Below are 21315 nucleotides of genomic sequence, written 5' to 3'. Positions count from 1 at the left end.
TAAAATGGACCAATCAGCAGGATGTAGGCAGGGCCAAATAAGGGAATAAAAGCCAGCCACCGGAGCCAGCAGTGGCAACCCACTTGGTACCCCTCCACACTGTGGAAGCTTTGTTCTTTTGCTCTTCACAATAAGTCTTAGTGTTGCTCACTCTTTGGGTTCACACCACCTTTAAGAGCTATATCACTCACCATCAAGGTCCACAGCTTCACTCCTGAAGTCAGTGAGACCACAAACCCACCAGAAGGAAGAAACTCCAGACACATCTGAACATCTGAAGGAACAAACTCTGGACACACCATCTTTAAGAGCTGTAACACTCACTGTGAAGGTCTGCGGCTTTATTCCTGAAGTCAGCGAGACCAAGAACCCACTGGAAGGAATACTTTACCGACACAATTTTACTAGTTTACATTCCTACCAACAGTGTGAAAGTGTTCTTTTTTCACCACATCCACACCAAAGTCTATTTTTTTTATTATGTCCAATCTTGCCTGAGCAAGGTTGTATTACTTCATGGTTTTCATTAGCATTTTCCTGATAATTATAATGGTGATTAATGATGCTGAGTATTTTTTATATGTTTGTTGGGAATTTGTGTATCTTCTCTTGAGAATCGTCTATTCATATCCCTATCACACTTTTTGATAGGATTGTTTGTTTGTTTTGCTGGTTTGATTGAGTTCCTTTTAGATTCTGGATATTAGTCCTTTGTCAAATACATAGTTTGTGAAGATTTTCTCCCAATCTGTAAATTGTCTGTTTACATTGCTGATTATTTCTTTTGCTGTGCAGAAGCTCTTTTGTTTAATTAAATCCTATCTATCTTTGTTTTTGTTGCATTTGCTTTTGGGTTCTTGGTCATGAAGTCTTTGCCTAAACCAATGTCTAGAAGCATTTTTCCAATGTTATCTGTGAGAATTTCTACAGGTTCAGATCTTAGATTTAAGTCTTTGATCCATCTTGAGTTGATTTTTGTGTAAGGTGAGAGATGAGGATCCAGTTTCATTCTTCAACTTGTGGCCTGCCAATTATCATAGCACATTGTTTAATAGGATATCATTTCCCCACTTCGTGTCTGTATTGGCTTTGTTGAAGATTAGTTGACTGTAAGTATTTGGCTTTATTTTTGGGTTCTCTATCCTGTTTTTATACCAGTACCATGCTGTTTTGGTGACTACATCCATACAGTATAATTTGAAGTCAGGTAGTGCGATGTCTCCAGATTTGTTCTCTTTGCTTAGTCTTGCTTTGGCTACTTGGGCTCTTTTGTGGTTCAATATGAATTTTAGAATTTCTTTTCTCTAGTTCTGTGAAGAACAATGGTGGTATTTTTATGCGAATTGAATTGAATGTGTAGATTGCTTTTGGCAGTATGGTCATTTTCACAATGTTGATTTTACCCATCCAGGAACATGAAATGTGTGTCTTCATTTGTTTTTGTATGTCTATGATTTCTTTCAGCAGGGTTTTGTCATTTTCCTTGTAGAGGTCTTTCACCTCCTTAGTTAGGTATTTTCCTCAGTATTTTATTTTTATTTTTTGCAGCTATTGTAAAAGGGGTTGAATTCTTGATTTGATTCTCTTCTTGGTCGCTGTTAATGTATAGCAGTTCTACTTATTCATGTAATTTGATTTTGTATCCTGAAACATTAGTGAATTAATTTATTAGTTCTAGGATCTTTTTGGATTTGTCTTTAGGGTTTTATAGGTATAGAATCATATAATTGGCAAATAGCAAAAGTTTGACTTCCTCTTTACCAATTTGGATGCCATTTATTTTTTATTCTCTAGACTGATTGCTCTAGCTAGGACTTTCAATACTATGTTGAATAAATGTGGTGAAAGTGGACATCCCTGTCTTGTTCTAGTTCTCAGGGTGAATGCTTTCAACTTTCGCCTGTTCAGTATAGTGTTGGCTGTGGATTTGTCCTAGATGACTTTTATTACCTTATGGTATGTCCCTTGTATCCCAGTTTTGCTGAGGGTTTTATCATACAGGGATGCTGGATTTTGTCAAATGCTTTTCCTTCATCTATTAAGATGACCACGTAATTTTTGTTTTTAATTCTGTTAATGTGGTCTATCATATTAATTTACATGTGTTAAACCATCCCTGCATCCCTTGTATAAGACCCACTTGATCATCGTGGATTATCTTTTGGTGTGCTGTTGGATTCGGTTAACCAGTATTTTGTTGAAATTGTTTGCTTGTAGGTTCATCACAGATATTGATCTGCAGTTTAGTTGTTGTTGTTGTTATGTCCTTTCCTGATTTTAGTATTAGGGTAATACTGGCTTCATAGAATGATTGAGGGAGGATTTTTTTTTTTTTTTTTTGCGATAATCTCAATAGGATTGGTACCAATTCTTGTTTGAATGCCTGATAAAATTCAGCTGTGAATTTTCTGGTCCTGGGCTTTTTTTTTCGTTGGCAATTTTTTTTAATTGCCATTTCAATCTCACTGCTTTTTACTGGTCTGTTTAGAGTTTCCATGTCTTCCTGGTTTAATCTAGGAGGGCTTTATATTTTTAGGAATTTTTCAGTCTTCTCTAGGTTTTCTAGTTTGTGCATGTAAAGGTGTTCAGAGTAGCCTTGAATGATCTTTCATATTTCTGTGGTATTGGTTGTAATATCTCCCATTTCATTTTTAATTGAGCTTATTTGGATTTTCTCTCTTCTTAGTTAATCTTGTTAATGGTCTATCAATTTTGTTTACCTTTTCAATGAACCAGATTTTTGTTTTATTTTTCTTTTGTATTGGGTTTTTTGTTGTTGTTTCAATTTCATTTAGTTCTCCTCTTATCTTTGTTGTTTATTTATTTTTTTCTTCTGTTGAGTTTGGGTTTGGTTTGTTCTTGTTTCTCTAGTTCCTTGACGTGTAACCTTAGAATCTCTATTGTGCATTTTCAGACTTTTTGATGTAGGCATTCAATGTTATGAACTTTCCTCTTAGCACCACTTTTGTTGTATATCAGAGGTTTTAATAGGTTGTGTCACTATCACCATTCGGTTTAAATAATTTTATTTATTTATTTATTTATTTTTGCTTCAGCCTCCTGAGTAGCTGGGACTACAATCACCTGCCACCATGCCTGGCCAATTTTTTTGTGTTTTTAGTAAAGGCAGGGTTTCACCATATTAGCCAGGATGGTCTCAATCTCCTGACCTTGTGATTCACCCGCCTCAGTCTCCCAAAGTGCTGGGATTACAGGCATGAGCCACTGCACCCAGCCTTAAATAAATTTTTAATTGTCATTTTAATTTTATTGTCGACCCAATAATCATTCATGGGAAGGTTATTTAATCTCCATGTATTTGCAAGATTTCGAGATTTCCTTTAGGTGTTGATTTCCAATGTTATCCCACTGTAGGCTGAGAGAGTGCTTGATATAATTTCTATTGTCTTTAATTTATTTAGACTTGTTTTGTGGTCTATCATATGCTCTATCTTGGAGAATGCTCCATGTGCTAATGAATAGAATGTATATTCTGCAGTTGTTGGGTAGAATGTTCTGTAAATATCTGCTAAGTTCATTTGTTCTAGGGTATAGTTTAAGTCCATTGTATCTTTGTTGACTTTCTGACTTGATGACTTACCTAGCGCTGTCAGTGGAGTATTAAAGTCCCCCACTATTATTGTGTTACTGTCTACCTCATTTCTTAAGTCTAGTCATAAATGTTTTATAAATTTGGGAGCTCCATTGTCAGGCTCATATACATTTAGAATTGTGATATTTTCCTGTTGGACTAGTTATTTTTAACCACTATGTAATGTCCCTCTTTGTCTTTTCTAACTGTTGCTTTGAAGTCTTTTTTTGTCTGGTATAAAAATAGCTACTCGTGCTCACTTATGGTGTCAAGTTGCATGAAATATCTTTTTCCACATCTTTACCTTAAGTTGATGTGAGTCCTCATGTTTTAGGTGTGTCTGCTGAAGACAGAAGATACTCGTTTGGTGAATTTTTATCCATTCTGCCATTCTGTATATTTTAAGCGGAACATTTAGACCATTTATACTCAACATTAGTATTTAGATGTGAGGTATTATTCTATTCATCATGCTGGTTGTTGCATAAATGCTTTTTTTCTTTGTGTTATTGTTTTATAGGTCCTGTGAGATTCGTGCTTTAAGGAGGTTCTATTTCAGTATATTTCACAGATTTGTTTTATGACTTAGAGCTGATTTTATTAGTTCTTGTAGTGCTGGCTTGGTCATGGTGAGTTATCTCAGTATTTCTTTGTGTGAAAAAGACTGTGTATATTTTTTCATTTATGAAACTTAGTTTTGCTGCACACAAAATTCTTGGCTGATAATTGTTTTTATTTAAGGAGGCTAAAGATAGGACCCCATCCCTTATAGCTTGTAGGGTTTCTACTAAAAAAATCTATTGTTAATCCGATCAAGGTAATCCGTTATAGGTTAGTTGATACTTTTGCCTCACAACTCTTAAGATTCTTTTCTTCATTTTGACTTTAGATAACCTGAGGACTATGTCCCTAGGTGATGCTCTTTTTGCAATACATTTCCTAGGTGTTTTTTGATCGTTTTGTGTTTGGCTGTCTAAGTTGTTAGCAAGGTCAGAAAAGTTTTCCTTGATTATTTCTTCAAATATAAAGTTTGGTGTAAAAGTAATTTCAGTTTTTGCCATTACCCTCATATATTTTCCAAACTTTTAGATTTCTCTTCTTCCTCAGGAATAGTAATCATTCTTAGGTTTGGTTATTTAGCATAATCCCAGTCTTCTTGGAGTCTCTGCTTATTATTATTATTTTTTATTCTTTTTATTTGTCTTTGTTGGGTTGAGTTATTTCAAACACCTTGTCTTTGAAATTTGAAGTTCTTTCTTCTACTTGTTTGATTCTATTGCTGACACTTTCCAGTATAGTTTGCATTTCTCTACATGTGTTCTTCATTTCCAGAGGTTGTGATTGTTTTTTATTTATACTATCTAGTTTTCTGGATTTTTTTTCTATCCGTATCCTGTTGTTTTTTCTGATTTCTTCAGGTTGATATTCACCTTTCTCTGGTGCCTCCTTGAGTAGCTTAATAACTGACCTTCTATTTTTTTTTTCTGGCCCTTCAGAGATTTTTTTTGGTTTGCATTCATTGATCATGAACTAGTGTTATCTTTTGTGGATGCTAAGGAACCTTGTTTTGTCATATTACCAAATTTGAATTTCTGGTTTCTTCTCATTTGAGTAGACTATGCCTAAGGGAAGATATGTGGCTCAAGAGCGGTTGTTCAGATTCTTTTGTCCCATGAGATGCTCCCTCAGTGTGGTGCTCTCCTCCTTACCCTAGAGATGGAGCTTCCTGAAATCCTGCAAAGAGCCCAGTGATATGATCCCTCTTCAGATCTCCCAGCCATGGATACCACTACCTACTCCAGTGGAGGTAGCAGGTGAGTAAAGTGGACTCTGTGAGGATTGTTTGTTGTAGTTTTGCTGTTGTTTTTGTTGTTAGTGCCAGTTGCTTTATTTCTGCTTCCTATATTTTATCAAACAGAAGTAAAATTTTCTGGAGGTAGTACTATTTATAAAGACCTTTTTTAATTTTTTTTTTTTTTTTTTGCAATAGCAGTTTTAGTTTCACAGCAAAATTGAAAGATACAAACTTTTTATCTACCCCAGGCATGTATGGCCTCTGTGGTTACCAACATTCCTCACTATACTGATACATTTGCTGCAATGGATGAACCTCCATTGGCACATTATAGTCACCCCAAGTGAATACTTTACAGTAGGGCTCACATTTGGTATACCTTTTATAGATTTAAGAATGTATAATGTTTTTAAATGGATGTATTCATGATTATAGTATCACATACAATATGTTCACTGCTCTAAAACTCCTTGGTGGTTTACCTATTCATTTCTCCCTCCCTTAAATTACTGTAAACCACTAATATTTTACTGTCTCCCTATCTTTTCTAGAGTATCATAGTCAGAATCTTACAGTATGAAGCCTTTTCATATTAGCTTTTGTACTTTATAGTATACAATTATGGTGCCTTCATGTTTTTCATGGCTTGTGATTTTTTTTTTTTTTTTTTAGTGTTTAGTAATGTTTTCTTATCTGGATATACCAAAGTTTACCTACTAATTTACCTAGTGAGTGATGCCTTCACTGTTTCCAAATTTTGGAATTTATAAATAAAGTTGCTCTAAACATCCGTGTGCATGTTATTGTGTGAACATAAGATTTTAACTCCTTTGGGTAAACAACAAGGAGCCCAATTGCTGGATTGTATAGTAAGAGTGTATTTAGTTTTGTAAAACAAAATAACAAAAAACAAAAGTGAAAACTCTTATGCAAAGTGACTATATATCATTTAACATTTCCATCAGCAATGAGAGTTCCTGTTGCTCCACATTCTTACCAGCATTTGGTCATGTTAGTGTTCCAAATAACGGCCATTCTAATGTATATGTGGTGTTATTTCATTGTTTTAATTTGTACTTCATTTATAACATAGTACAGCATCTTTCATATGATTATTGACCATTTGTATGTTTTCTTCGTTGTGGTATGTGTTCAGGTCTTTGTCTCACTTTTTAATTGGGTTGTTTTCTTATTGCTGAATTTCAAGGGTTGTTTGTATATATTAGATAACATTTCTTTATCAGATGTGTCTTTTGCAAATATTTTTCTCTCAATCTGAGGCTTGTTTTCTCATTTTCTTAACATTGTCTTTTGCAAAGCAGAAGTTTTTTGATTTGAAAAAAATCTTCCCTTTAATTATTTAATTCCTCAATCATGCCTCTCGTGTTGTATCTAATAAGCTATCAACATACCCAAGGTCAAGTAAGTTTTCTCCCATGTTATCTTCTAAAATTCTAATAGTTTTGCATTTTATATTTAGGTCTGTAATACATTTTAATGTAATTTTGTTAAAGTTGTCAGGTCAATCTCTAGATTATATTTTTTTTTTCTTTTGCACGAGAACGTTGAATGTCCAGGTAATTCAGCATTCTTTATTTATTGAAAAGACTATTTTTGCCCTGTTGTATTGTCTTGGCCACTTTGCCAAAGATGGGTTGACTAAATATTATGTAGATATACTTCTGGGCTTTCTATTCTTTTCTATAAATCTATTTGTCTATTATTTTGTCAATACCATACTTTCTTTTTTATGGTAGCTTTATAGTATGTCTTTAAGTCAGGTAGTATCAGTCCTCCAACTTTATGATTTTTCTTCAGTGTTGTGTTGGCTATTCTAGATCTTTTGCCTCTTCATATGAACTTTGCAAACATTTTGTTAATATCCACAAAACCATCTGCTGAGATTTTTATTGGTATTGTATTTAATTTCTAGATCAAATTGAGAAGAACTGACATGTTGACAATACTGAGTTTTTCTATCCATGGTCTCAGACAGTGTTTGTTCATTCTCACACTGCTATAAGGAACTAGCTGATCCTGGGTAATTTAGAAAGAAAGGAGGCTTAATTTACTCATAGTTCTGCATAGCTTAGGAGGCCTCAGGAAATTTACATTCATGGTGGAAAAGGAAGCACTCACATCTTACATCTTACATGGTGGCAAGCGAGAGAGAGAGAGAGAGAGAGAGAGAGAAAGATAATGTAGGAGGAACTATCTAATACATAAAACCATCAGATTTCATGAGAACTCACCCACTATCATAAGAATAGCATGGTGAAAACCACCCCTATGATCAAATCATCTGCCACCAAGTCCTTCCCTTGATGCCTGGGTATTACAATTTTAGTTGAGATTTATGTGGGGATACAGAGACGAGCCATATCACAGACTACCTCCGTATTTACTTAGTTCTTCTTTAATTCCAGTCAAAAGAGTTTTGTAGTTTTCATCATATACATTTTGTCTATATTTTATTAGATTTCTACCTAATTAGTTTAGTTTTTCTGTGTACTAATGTCAATGGCACTGTGTGTTTCATTGTAAATGCTACTTGTTCATTACTGGTATATACAAAAGTGATTGACTTTTGTATATTAACCTTATATCTTGGAACATTACTATAGCTGTTTATTAGTTATATTGTTTACTATAATTGATTGTTTTTTGTTAAACCTTTCAGTTTTTCTACATAGATGTTCATGTAATCTGGGAACAAGGACTTCTTCCTAATTTATAAATATTTTATTTTATTTTATTGTCTTATTACATTTGCTAATACTTCCAGTATAATGCTGAAAAGGAGTAGTGAAAGAGGACATCCTTTCCTTGTTCCTGATCTTACTGAAAAAGTTGTGAGTTTCTCATCATTAAGTATAATGCTAGCTATAGAGATATTTTTGTATATATTCTTTATCAGTTTGTGGGAAGTTCCCCACTATTCTTTCTTCACTGAGAGCTTTTAGCATTTATGAAGCAAATACAATCTTTACAATTTTGTCAATTATTTTTCTGCATCTGTAGTTATAATCATGTAAATTTTTTAAAAATTTAAAATATGTTTTACCTTAAAAATTATCTTGTGGATATAATGTATTTTATTAATTGATTTTAAAATGTTGAACCAATTTTGCATACCTGGGATAAATCATATTTTTTTATGTCATATAATTATTTATATACACTGTTGGATTTGATTTGTAAAAGATACTGGTCTGCAGTTTTTGTTTCATATTATCTCTTTGGTTTTCGTCAGACAATGCTGACCTGATAGACTCAGTTAAGAGGTATTAACTCTCTTCCTTTTTCTGAAATCAACTCTAGAGAATTGTTACAATTTCTTCCTTAGATGTTCGGTAAATTCAACAGTGAATTCATCTGGGCCTGCTGCTTTCTGTTTTGGTAAGTCAGTAATTATTGATTCAATTTCTTTTTCTTTGTTTTCTTTCTTTCTTTGTTTTTTTTTGTTTGTTTGTTTGTTTTATTTTGTTTTTTTCTTGAGACAGTGTCTTGCTGCCACCAGGCTGGAGTGCAGTGGCGAGATGTTGGCTCACTGCAACTTCCGCCTCCCGGGTTCAAGTGATTCTCCTGCCTCAGCCTCCCAAGTAGCTGGGAATACAGGCACGCACCACCATGCCTGGCTAATTTTTTGTATTTTAGTGGATATGAGGCTTCACCATGTTGGTCAGGCTGGTCTTGAACTCCTGACCTCAGGTGATCTGCCTGCATTGGCCTCCTGAAGTGCTGGGATTGCAGGCGTGAGCCACCACGCCTGGCCTCAATTTTCTTAATAGATAAAAACACATTTTTAAACTGAGTTGTTTGGTTCAGATTTTCTAATTTTTCTTGTATGAGTTTAGGCACATTATCTTTCAAGGAATTTATCTCTTCTAGGTTGTGTGTAGGCATACAGTTACTATACTTTTAACATATAGGGTTGGAGTGATGATATTCCCTCTTTTAGTTCTGATAGTAATAATTTGTGCCCTTTTTTTTACTTAGACTGGATTAAGACTTATCAATTATGTTAATTTTTTCAAAGACCCACCTTTTACTTTTATTGATTTTTTCTATTGATTTTCTGTTTTTAATTATATTTCTTCTTTTCCTCTTCATCTTACTTTGAAGTTAATTTGCTAATATTTTTCTAGTTTCCTAAGTTGGAAGCTTAGATAATTCATTTTAGATCTTTCTTCTTTTCTAATATGTGCATTAAATGCTAAAAATTTCCAATGCAAAAACACTTTTGCTACATTCCACAGTTCTCGTAATTTGTATTTTTATTTTCATTTAGTACAAAATATTTTAAATTATCTTGAGATTTATTCTGTGGCTCATATATTATTAAATGTCTTGTTTAATCTCTAGATATTTTGGAGTTTTCCAGTTATCTGTCTATAATTAATATCTAGTTTAATTCTATTGTTGCCTGAGAGCATACTTTGTGTAATTTCTATTACTTTCAATTCATTAAGGCATATTTTATAGTCTAAAATGTGAACTTTGCTGGTGACTGTTACATGTGAGCCTGAGAAGATGGTGTATTTTGCTGCTATTGGATGAAGTACACTATAAATATTAATTATATTTGCTTGATTGATGGTACTGTTAAGTTCAACTATGTGCTTAATTGCTGATCTTCTAGTCTGTTCAGCTTTTTATTTTTAGATGGAGTAGTAACTTCTGAGATCCTTATATGCAACACCAGAAACTGGAAGTTTGTGCTGCCTTGAAGAGAATTTGAAGGTGTGTTCCAACATCACAGTTCACATTCACTAAAATACTATTTAAAAAAGATCAATTTTATAAATTTCCAAATTAATTTGTGTATGAGATTTCAATAACCTTGTGTAAGAATAACCTGATTAAATAAATTATTGACCTTTAAGGTAATATTCATCAAACTTCAGAACATTACATTATTTTAAAAGTTAGCAAACAGTCTTATATATGTCTGTTTGCATATATTATATACATAACTAGCTCATACTCATGATCTACTCTACTATATATTATAATGTTTGAAAGAGAGAAAAAGTATGAAAAAAAAGCAGTGACACAATATATTTTCTGATACTGAAAATATTAGCAATATGCAGTAATACAGTTAGCAAAAACAGTAGCAATAACATATAGTGGCTGCACCACACATACATAGGCATACCTTGTCTTATTACACTTTGCTTTACTACTCTTCATGGATCTCGTGGTTTTTACAAATAGAAAGTTTGTGGCAACCATGCATTCAACAAATCTAACGGCGTTATTTTTCCAATAGCCTGTGCTCATTTTCTGTCTCTGGGTCACATTCTGGTGATTCTCATAATATGTCAAACATTTCCGTTATCACTATATATGTTGTGGTGATCTGTGATTAGTGACCTTTGATGTTACTAATTATATTATTTTGAGGTGCCATGAACTACACCCACATAAAATGGCAAACTTAATTGATAAATATACATGTTCTGACCGCTTCATTGACTGAAATTTCTGTCATCTCTCTCCTTCTTCTCAGGCATCCCTGTTTTCTGATAAACAAAAATATTGAAATTAGGTCAATTAATAATCCTACAATGCCCTCTAAGTATTAAAGTTAAAAAGAAGATTCACAAATCTCTTACTTTAAATAAAAAGCCAGAAATATTTAATCTTAGTGAGGAAGGCATGTCCAAAGCCAAGACAGTCTGAAATCTAGGCCTCTTTTTACCAAGCAGCCAAGTTGCTAATACAAAAGAAAAGCCATTGAAGAAAATTAAAAGCACTATTCCAGTGAACACATAAATGATAAAAAAGGGAAACACCTTTTTTGGTGATATGAAGAAAGATACAGAAAAGGTCCTAACAAAACAAAGAGACAAAATACTGTCTATTGGAATAAGATGTCCTCTAGGTCTTTCACAGCTAGAGAGGAGAAGTGAATGACTGGCTTTGAAACTTCAAAGAAAAGGTTATCTCTCCTATTAAGGACTGATGCAGCTGATGACTTTCTGTGAAACCTCACTGAGGTTAAGGTGAGCTTCATGAGCGTAAGTTGAACATTAGCAATGTGCAGCAATAAAATGAGCTGTTATGAAAATCGTAGAGCCTTTAAGAATTATGCTAAATTGACTGCCTGTGCTCTGTAAATGGGACAACAAGGTCTAGATGACAACCCAACTGTGTACAGCATGGTTTCTTGAGTAATTTAAGCCCACTGTTTGTACCTACTGCTAAAAAAAAAAAAAAAAAAAAAAAACAACAACAACAAACAAGGTTCCTTTCAGAATATTACTGCTCATTGAAATGCATCTGCTTACCCAAGGGCTCTGATGGAAATATACAGCAGATTAAACATATTTTCATGCCTACTAATACAACATCCATCCTGCAGCCCATGGATCAAGGTATAATTTTGACATTCAAGTTTTATTATTTAAGATGTGCATTTTGTAAGGTTATAGCTGCCTTAGACAGTGATTCCTCTGACAGATCTGGGCAAAGCAAATTGAAAATTTCCTGGAAAGGATTCATCATTCTTGATGCTAGAACATTTGTGATTCATCAGAGAAGGCTGAAATATGAACACTGACAAGAATTTGGAGAAACGTTGATTCCATCCCTCATAGCTGACTTTGATGTGTTCAGTCCTTCAGTGAGAAAAGTAACTGCAGATGTGGTGGAAATACTAAGATTACTATAATAATGGAGCCTGAAGCTATAACTAAAATACAGAGATATTGTGAAATACGTGAGTGGATAAGTAGTTGCTTCCTATAGATGAGCAAAGAAAGTGGTTTCTTGAGAGGGAATCTATTCTTTATGAGGATGCAATCAACATAGCTGAAATAACAACAAAGGATTTATAATATTACATAAGCTTAGTTGATAAAGCAATGGCAGGGTTTGAGAGGATTGATTCCAGTTGTAAAAGAAACTCTATTGCAGATAAAAAGACATCATCTGCTAATGAGAAATCACCCATGAAAGAAAGAGTTAATCAATGCTGCAAACTTCACTGTTGCCTTATTTTAAGAAATTGCCACAGCCATCCCAATCCTCAGGGGCCACTACCCTAATTACTCAGCAGCCATCAACATCACAGCAAGACTCTTCACCAACAAAAGGATTATGATTTGCTGAAGGCTCAACTTATCATTAGCATATTTTAGCAATAAAATATTTTGAAATTAAGGTACGTACATTGTTTAATTACACAATTCTGTGGCAGACTTAATAGATTACAGCAGAGTGTAAACAAAACATTTGAGTGTAAACAAAACATTTGTGTGTAAACAAAACATTTGTGTGGGAAACAAACAAAATGTGTGACTCACCGTATTGTGATATTCACTTTATTGTGGTCATCTGGAAACCAACCTGCACTATCTTGGAGGTATGCCTCTTATAATAATAACATATTTAGTGACAACAGTATCAATGAACATCACAAATCCGATGAGGTAATTATTGTTTTTCTCTGTTACATGGCTTACTAAACATCATAATAGTGGTACATATTTCAGCTCTGCTAGTCCCTTGCTATTTTCTTGTTATTTTATATATAGTATCTTCAATACATGGTTACATTGTAGCAACATTTTAAATATACTTTTCTGTTTTGTAAGGGTGTCTTTAATTAAAACAAGATATTATAACTGGTAACTCCACTCAAATAAGCAAATTAATTTGACCTATTTTACAATATGATATAAGGGAAAAAATTGCCTTTATGACCTCCTCTGTCTCATGGAGCTATAATTCTGCCCTCAGTGTGCTGTGAGAATCAGGTGCTACATGTTACTCTGACAGAACCAGTAAGAATATTAATATTACTTAGTATAGAATATATTAGTAAAGACTATTTAGTTTCTGGTTGTTTGCATGAAGACAAATAATACTTTCTCATTTTTTTTCACATCTCAGTAGATTATCTTGACAACACAGCACTTTAGAATCACTTTTTCTTTTTTTTTTTTTTTTTTTACCCATTTAAGATTTCCTAAAGACTCATATTCAGGCTGTAGTTTTTTATTTGATGGATTACTGATTAAAGATGTTTTGGATTCTTTCAAATCCATGATTTTCAACAATCCCATATTATAATTAGGATTAACATCACAATTTTACAATTGAGAAAATTGAGCATCAGACTGGTTAAATTATTTGCTGACATCCCTCAGCTAATAAATACTGAGTGAGCTTGATTAGAAAAAAGTGTGATTTAGAGCACACATTGTCAAATATTGCGCTTTATTGTCTCTTTATCAGGGATTATTCAGCAAGTAGTGGATAAATTCCTACTGAGCTGATATATGCAATACAAGTGGTAATAATAACAAAAATAATTAGTCATAATATTAGAAAATAATCTTTACTATGCATTTACTATATATGAAGTAATAGACTACGTGTTTTATATATATTTTCTCATTTAATTTTCATTGCAACCCTAAAAATTGGATATTCTTTAGCCGGCTCAGGCTTCCATAACAAAATATCATCAGTTGGATAGCTGAGCAACAAAAAATTAATTTATTATAATTCTGGGGACTAGAAGTATGAGATAAGGATGCCAGTATAGTTGGATTCTGGTAAGGGTTGTCTTCCTGGCTTCTAGCTGGCTAACTTCTCTCTCTGTCATCATATGGTAGAGAGAGAAAAAAAGAGACAGCGGTGGTGGTTGTGTGTGTGTGTGAGAGAGAGAATTCTCTGGTGTCCCTTTTGATAATGGCACAAATTTGCCTCACTCTCATGACCTCACGTAAACCTAATTATCTCCCAAAGGCCTCATCTCCAATGACCACTAATTGAGGGTTAGAAATTCAAACATGAGTTTGGGAGTGGACACAACTTAGTACATAGGAACTCTTATTATTCTCATTTCGCAGATGAAGAAATAGATGCCAGAGATGTCAACTCGATAAAGGTTACTTAGTTTGTGATGGGTCAAGCATGAACTTGAATATAGGCAACCTGAAGATGTATTTCAGGGTGCTACTCAAAATGTAGATGAAGAAATGAAAGTTCGGTGAATATTGTAATTATTTTAATGGAATTTCCACAGTACTTCTGTCAGACCATTCAATTTACTTACTGCAATAAAAAAACATATTTTAGTAGGAGGTTTGGTCTGTTGGAGACAAAATTCATGGTTTAATTAATTGAAATTTTCACCTTTAAAGAGGTTTTTTTTTCTTTTTTTTTTCCTGAAGGCACATTGGTAATACTAAATATTCAGCCCATGTAATATATTAAAATACTTAGTACATTAATCATAAGTGTGACTTTGAACACTATGGCTCTTCTGGGTACTCTTCAGGGGGAAATCAAGGGGAACATTTTCCAGGGATTCAGTCTGGCATTAATAATATGGATTATGTGCCACGTTTCATCTGTGCTAAATAAAAATGGGAGAAACATTGACTGTAGCTCTTGGCAGAGGATACGGAAGCAACAGTTAAATGTTATTTGAGTAATTATAATGCGAAATATCAATCGGAAGAACTGGTTAGGAACTTATCTATTAATAAAGATGCTCAATTATACTTACCAATACCACTAAATTAGTCATAAACTCAGTTTGTTATTAATTGTAAATCAGATCATTGTAACATTTAAAGCAGTAATTTTAATGAATAAAAAGTTCTCTATTATAAATTGGATATTTTAGATAATTAAAAACCAAATGGCTATCCAAATTATACCACTGTTGAAGTATGGTTTATAACCAGGTAAAGCATAACAGAACTTTGACTATCTCAAGGGTTTTTCTCTCTCTGGTGAAGTCGTAATTGTGATGCCCATAACACTCCATTCCACTGTTTTATGCATCTATACGTACTCTGATACTTACTTATCATGCCATCTTGATTAGTGTAGCTAATAAAATATTTAATATTGATATATTAAATTAAAAACAATAAAATATTAAAGAGTATTTGAATAAAATCATGCTTTATTGCTTCAAGTTCTTATCTAGACTAAACCCGTTTTATACTATTACAGTAAACAACATTAGCAGTACCAAAGGAAGAGAAACAACAACACACTCCAATTTATATTATATCACAAAGTTCCCCTACGTAAATGGCAATATTCTCTTTCCCAGGAAGCATCATAATAAACATTTCTTGAATTATAGAAATAAGTTTACGTTTTGTAATTTCAGTTTTTCAAATGACAACTGGAACCTTATACACAGCTCTTAACAACCAATTCTTTTCCCAAATGCGATGAATCTAAATTCTTATTTTCTTTTGTTCTTCTTTTTCTTTTAGTTTCCTCTCTAGAGTCTCATAAACTATGTCTGTGCCTATCTATATTTAATCTTGTGTACATTATTTGTTTGCAATTTCAATTACACATTCTTCTATCCATCTGAATTTAATTATAGCTTCATTGCTTTCTTTTAATATTGTGTTGCTTATGAAATTAATAATGTTTTTGTTTACAAAATAAAATAACTTCTCAGAATGCTCGTTATAAAAGCAATAAAAGGCTGGTAATGGTTGGTCATGACTGCAATTCCAGCACTTTGAGAGGCAAAGACAGGAGGATTACTCAAGGCCAGGAGTTTGAGACTAGCCTTGGCAACATAGCAAGACCCCATTTCTAACAAAAAGAAAAAGCAATGCCCATTCACTCTAGAATAACTAGAAGTTGTAGGAAAGAAAAAGAAAATGGAAACTACTCATAAGTTTTTCTCCAAGAAAAATGTTAGTATTTCAAAATACATTTTTTCAGTCTCTCTCTTTCTCCTCCCCTTTTTCTCTCTCAAAAAGGATAAATAGAGAGATGACACAGAAATAGCAATGCAGAGATAAAGATATAGAAACATAGAGATACAGTCTTGATTATTTGTAAGTTCCATATTTGCCATTTTGTCCACTAACTAAAAGTTATTTGTTATACCCAAATTAATATAACACTTTTACTCTCGTTGAAGGACGTGCACAGAGCAGTGAAAAAAATGTCCTCGTTTGATGCACATATTCTCAGCTGAGGTCAAACAAGGAGACACTACCTTGTTGTTTCAGCTCTCCTACTGTAAACAAGCATATATTCACAGTCGATTTAGTGCCATATTTTTTTCAATGTTGTGCTTTTTATACGTGATATCACTGTTTAAAGTGGTCCCTAAGCACAGTGATAAAGTGACATTTACAGTTCCTAAGTGCAAGAAGGCTGTGATGTGTATTTTTGTCTCATGGAGAAAATACCTGTGTTAGAAAAGTTTCATTCAGGAGTGAGTCATAACGCTGCTGGCCATGAGTTCAATGGCAATACGTCAACAATATATGTTAAATAAGTTGTCTTTAAAAAAACACACACGCACACATAAAACAACGCTATATATTGACTTGTTAACAAATATGTTGTGAGCAGAGGCTCAAAGAAACCCATTTATTTCCCCTAGGAGAAATGACTCAGTATTTACTAATTAAATGTTCACAGCAACTTTACAGAACAAAACTACAGTGAATAATAAGAATCAATTTTATATGTTTTACAAAGATCCTATAGTACACACAGATTTGCATGCACTTTTACTCTCTGTATGGTTTTCTTTTCCCATAACATCACTTTTATCGATTTTTTAATTTTGTTTTTCTCTCCAACTTTTATTGTAAATTCAGAGGGTACATGTGCAAGTATATTACATGGGTAAATTGCATGTGCAAGGGTTTAATGTACAGATTATTTTACTACTTGGGTAATGAGCACAGCACTCGATAGGCAGTCTTACGACCCTCACCTTCCTCCTGCCCTCCGCCCTCAAGTAGTCCCCGGTATCTATTGTTTTTTCCTTTGTGTCTATATGTACTCAATAATTAGCTACTACTTATAAGTCAAAATATGTGGTATTAGATATTGTAGTTCTGTGTTGATTTGATTAGAACAATTGCCTACAGCTCCCTTCATATTGATGCAAAGGACTTGATTTTATTTTTTCTTACAGTTACATAGGATTCCATTGTATATATCTACTACACTTTTTTTATCCATGCCACTGTTGATGGGTATTTAGGTTAACTCCATGTCTTTGCTATTGTGAATAGTGCTGCGATGAACATATACATGCATGGTTATTTATGGTAGAATGATTTATATTCCTTTGGGTATATATCCAGGAATGGGACTGCTGCATTGAATGGTAGTTCTGTTTTAAGTTCGTTGAGAAATCCTCAGACTTCTTTCAGCAGTGCTACTCCTATTTCTCTAAGATTTTGCTACTTTTTTTATGTATCTTGTTTTTCTTTTATCTATTTAAACAAGGTTCTATGCTACTCCTATTTCTCTAAGATTTTGCTACTTGAAGACCTTCTCAGAAAGTTGCAATACAAAGCTGAAGTTAGTTTTGTTTTCTTGTTTTTTAATGGCTTATGCCTTTCTGTTTTTAACTTGTTCCTTTCCTTGGAACTTAAAAATAGTATTTTTTTCAAAGCAATAGCAGCTCATCTTCTTTGCCTTGCAAAATTTTTTTTTTCCTTTCTTTGTTCTTCCTTAGCTATAGGTTCTTGCTCATTTCTATTTTTTCTCATAACTTATTCTTAATTAATTAATTAATTCTTAGTCTTTTATTTCCCTTTCATCATTGCTTAAAGCATATTTTGCTAAAACTCTCTTACGCTGTTTTCTGTATTATTTTACAGACTCAATAATTTTTCTCACATTCCTTTAGTCAAATGCTGGTAGCTCAGTTATGTCAGATTCCCTTTCTTCTTTGTTTTTCAGCATTGGCTCAGTTGTGATAACATTGTTTTTGTTATATGAACTTATCTTTGGCAAATGTCATAATACTTCGTTTCTTACAATGAATTGTACAATCCGTATTATCTCAGAAAGCAGTCCTTAAATAAAATTGTTCAAGATGACATTCTGCATTTTAATTACTTCTTAAACTACCTCACAGCACGTGTGTACCAGCCCTATTGTCAAGCAAATGTATCTTTGTCCCTGTGATGGTTAATTTTATGCATCAACTTGACTGTGGTAATGAACATCCAGATAGCTAGTAAAATATTATTTTTGTGTATGTTTGTGAAGCTGTTTCCAGAAGAGACTGGCATTTGAGTGAGTATGCTGAATAAAGATGATCCACCATTACCAATTTGAATGGACATCATTTAGTGCACTGAGGCTCAAATAGAATAAAAACGTGGAAGAAGAGTGAGTTTCCTCTCATTTTCCTTGAGCTGGAATAGCCATCTTCTGCTGCCCTTGGACATTGAAACTGCTGGTTCTTGGACCTTCAGACTGTGGGACTTATATTAGTGCTGCCTCTTCTTGGTTCTCAGGCCTTTGGCCTTGGACTGAGAGTTATATTATCTGCTCCCCTGGTTCTCATACCTTTGGACTCACACTAGATTATACTATTGGCTTTTCTGATTCTCTAGCTTGAAGATGGCATAGAGGAACTTCTTGGCTTCCATAACTATAGGAGCCAGTTCTCACAATAAATCCCCTCTTGTATGTATGTATGTATGTATGTATCTATTCTACTGTTTCTGTTTCTCTGGAGAACTCTGACTAATACAGTCCCTATATGAAGAATATCTGACAATTTAACACAATCCTACTTGTGGAGCATTCTTTGTAAATAACTGTATTGTTCGACCCAAACTTCTTTTCTCATTTATGGATTTATGGGATGACCACATTTCTGAAAAAAATGTATCTTAGACCCATTTAGTAGAACCACCAGCTAAGATTTTCAAATGTTGTGGGTTATCTTTTTTGGATGCATTTTCAACTGTCAGTCTCATTTCTGTTCATGAATTGACAATCATATTAGTTATGTACTCATAAAAATTAAAATGACAACAAATAGAACTCTTCAATAAAACTAATTATATAGGAAATCAGCATAATTCAGCCTATATATAATAAACATAATACATTTATTTATAAATTAGATTTCCAACACATACTTTCTCTCTGTGTATCTACTTTTAATCATGTGTAAAATATAACTTTACTGCAAAGACTTCACAAGTCCATGCCTAACCTTATTCTACCACAACTCCTTCAATACACTTATTTTCATTTAATGTGCAGAAAGCCAAACAAAAATACCACCATTGACTCTTTTCTTCTCCCTTTTATCTCCCGATGTCCTTTATTTAGCCTCTCTTTTTAAACCTCTTTTATTTAATTCTGCTCCAAATCTTACACTGATTTATGTGGTTTCCTTTATAGATTCCTTTTGAAGCTGATGAATGACACTAAATATTGGCCTCAAATATGAAATATTAATATGTTATTAAATAACATGAGGGGAATAGCACTTTTCTGTCCTATGTTATTCAAGCCTCTACAAGGAAATCACTTCTATTCCCTGAACTGCCTTTAGGGCAATTCTATATAACATGCGCACACTCACTCAATACTTGCTCACAACTTCCATCTCCTGTACTGCTTGTGCCTCTTTACAACTCAAGCAGGCCTAATGGATGTTTTTCCCATTTCTCAACATAGATAATGTTAGCTTAACTTAAAGCAGTCCTACACTCTGCCTAGATGTCATATGAGTAGTCACTTCTATCAGGCATAATGCATCTACATCTACCAGATATAATTAATTAGTTAAGCTGTCTCAACTTTTTGAAACAAACTAAAGCTCTGGTTCTCTCCATGAAAGTGACTGATTGTAAGGACACAACGAAAAATAAAGAAAACACTAATTGGGAATCTATTGGTGGGTAATCTGAAATATTCCAGAAATGGTAAATGTAATTGGCTCAAGAGAGTAGTCACCATTGATTGAGTACCAATATAGTGACTTATTTGGATTCAGGCATCTGTCCTTTACAATATTTAAAGTAGTTGTTGAAATTAAGACTTTAGAAAACTACTAAATGTTTAATCATTGCCAAAATATCACTTCAAGTGAACCAAATCAAGGACTCCTGTATATAAAATTGAGACAAATGTATACAACTGATGGAACTTTTATCAGTTGTTTCAGCATATTCTTTTTTAATTTTTAATTTTTGTGGAACTTAATTACCTCACATTAATAATGCCAAGTTTCCTGCTTAGTATATCCTTCATATCCTCAAAGAAAACAAACTGATACTATATAGAAAGTCAGAGACATTATATCACAATAATTATGTATCAGTGGCCTTTTACATTTTTCTACAGCTTATCTTCTATAAAAGCTGTTAAAAGCAATATATTGAATCATTCTTCTGGGAGCAAACTGTAAACTTCTTAAGAGGAGTTCTTAATCTGAAGAAATTCAGGAATATGCCAATGTGATTGGAAAAAAAATTGTATTTCTTCACTAATCTGAACATCAGTATTTTCTGCTATTATGGACGTAAGCAACAAATCCCAGCAAAATTAGTTGTCCTATGACTTTATTACCCATAGAAACCATGAGTATTTTTACATTATATTAATCTTGTTGCATGAAAGATCGTGAAATATCATTTATACTTATCACTACTGCAAATTTATGGTAGCTAGCGTATCTTGTTAATTAATGGGATAACACAAATAATATATATTCTTATATCAAAATTATATCACTAATTTGTTTACAAAATATTTCCATAACTATATTCCCACATAATTTGCTTTCTTCATAAATCTGTGTATTTTATCTATTTTAATGTGCAAAGCCCAAATATCTGAGACAAGTCTCAGTTAATTTAGAAACTGTATTTTGCCAAGGTTGAGGATATGTACCCATGACACAGTCTCATGAGGTCCTGACAACACTAGCCCAAGGCAGTCAGAGCACAGTTTTTTTCTATATATTATAGGGGGACATGAGACATCAATCAACTTATGTAAGATGAACATTGATTTGGTCCAAAACTGCAGGACAACTTGAAGCAAAGGAGGGAAACTCAAATCAGAGATGGGGCTTCAAGCTCATAGGTAGATAAGAAAAAAATTGCTGCATTTTTTTTAGTCTCTGATTATCTGCTCAAAGGTG

Source organism: Colobus angolensis, unplaced genomic scaffold (genome assembly GCF_000951035.1).
Source record: "Colobus angolensis palliatus isolate OR3802 unplaced genomic scaffold, Cang.pa_1.0 Scaffold373, whole genome shotgun sequence".
Classification (NCBI taxonomy): domain Eukaryota; kingdom Metazoa; phylum Chordata; class Mammalia; order Primates; family Cercopithecidae; genus Colobus; species Colobus angolensis.
Note: the sequence above shows the minus strand (reverse complement) of the source record.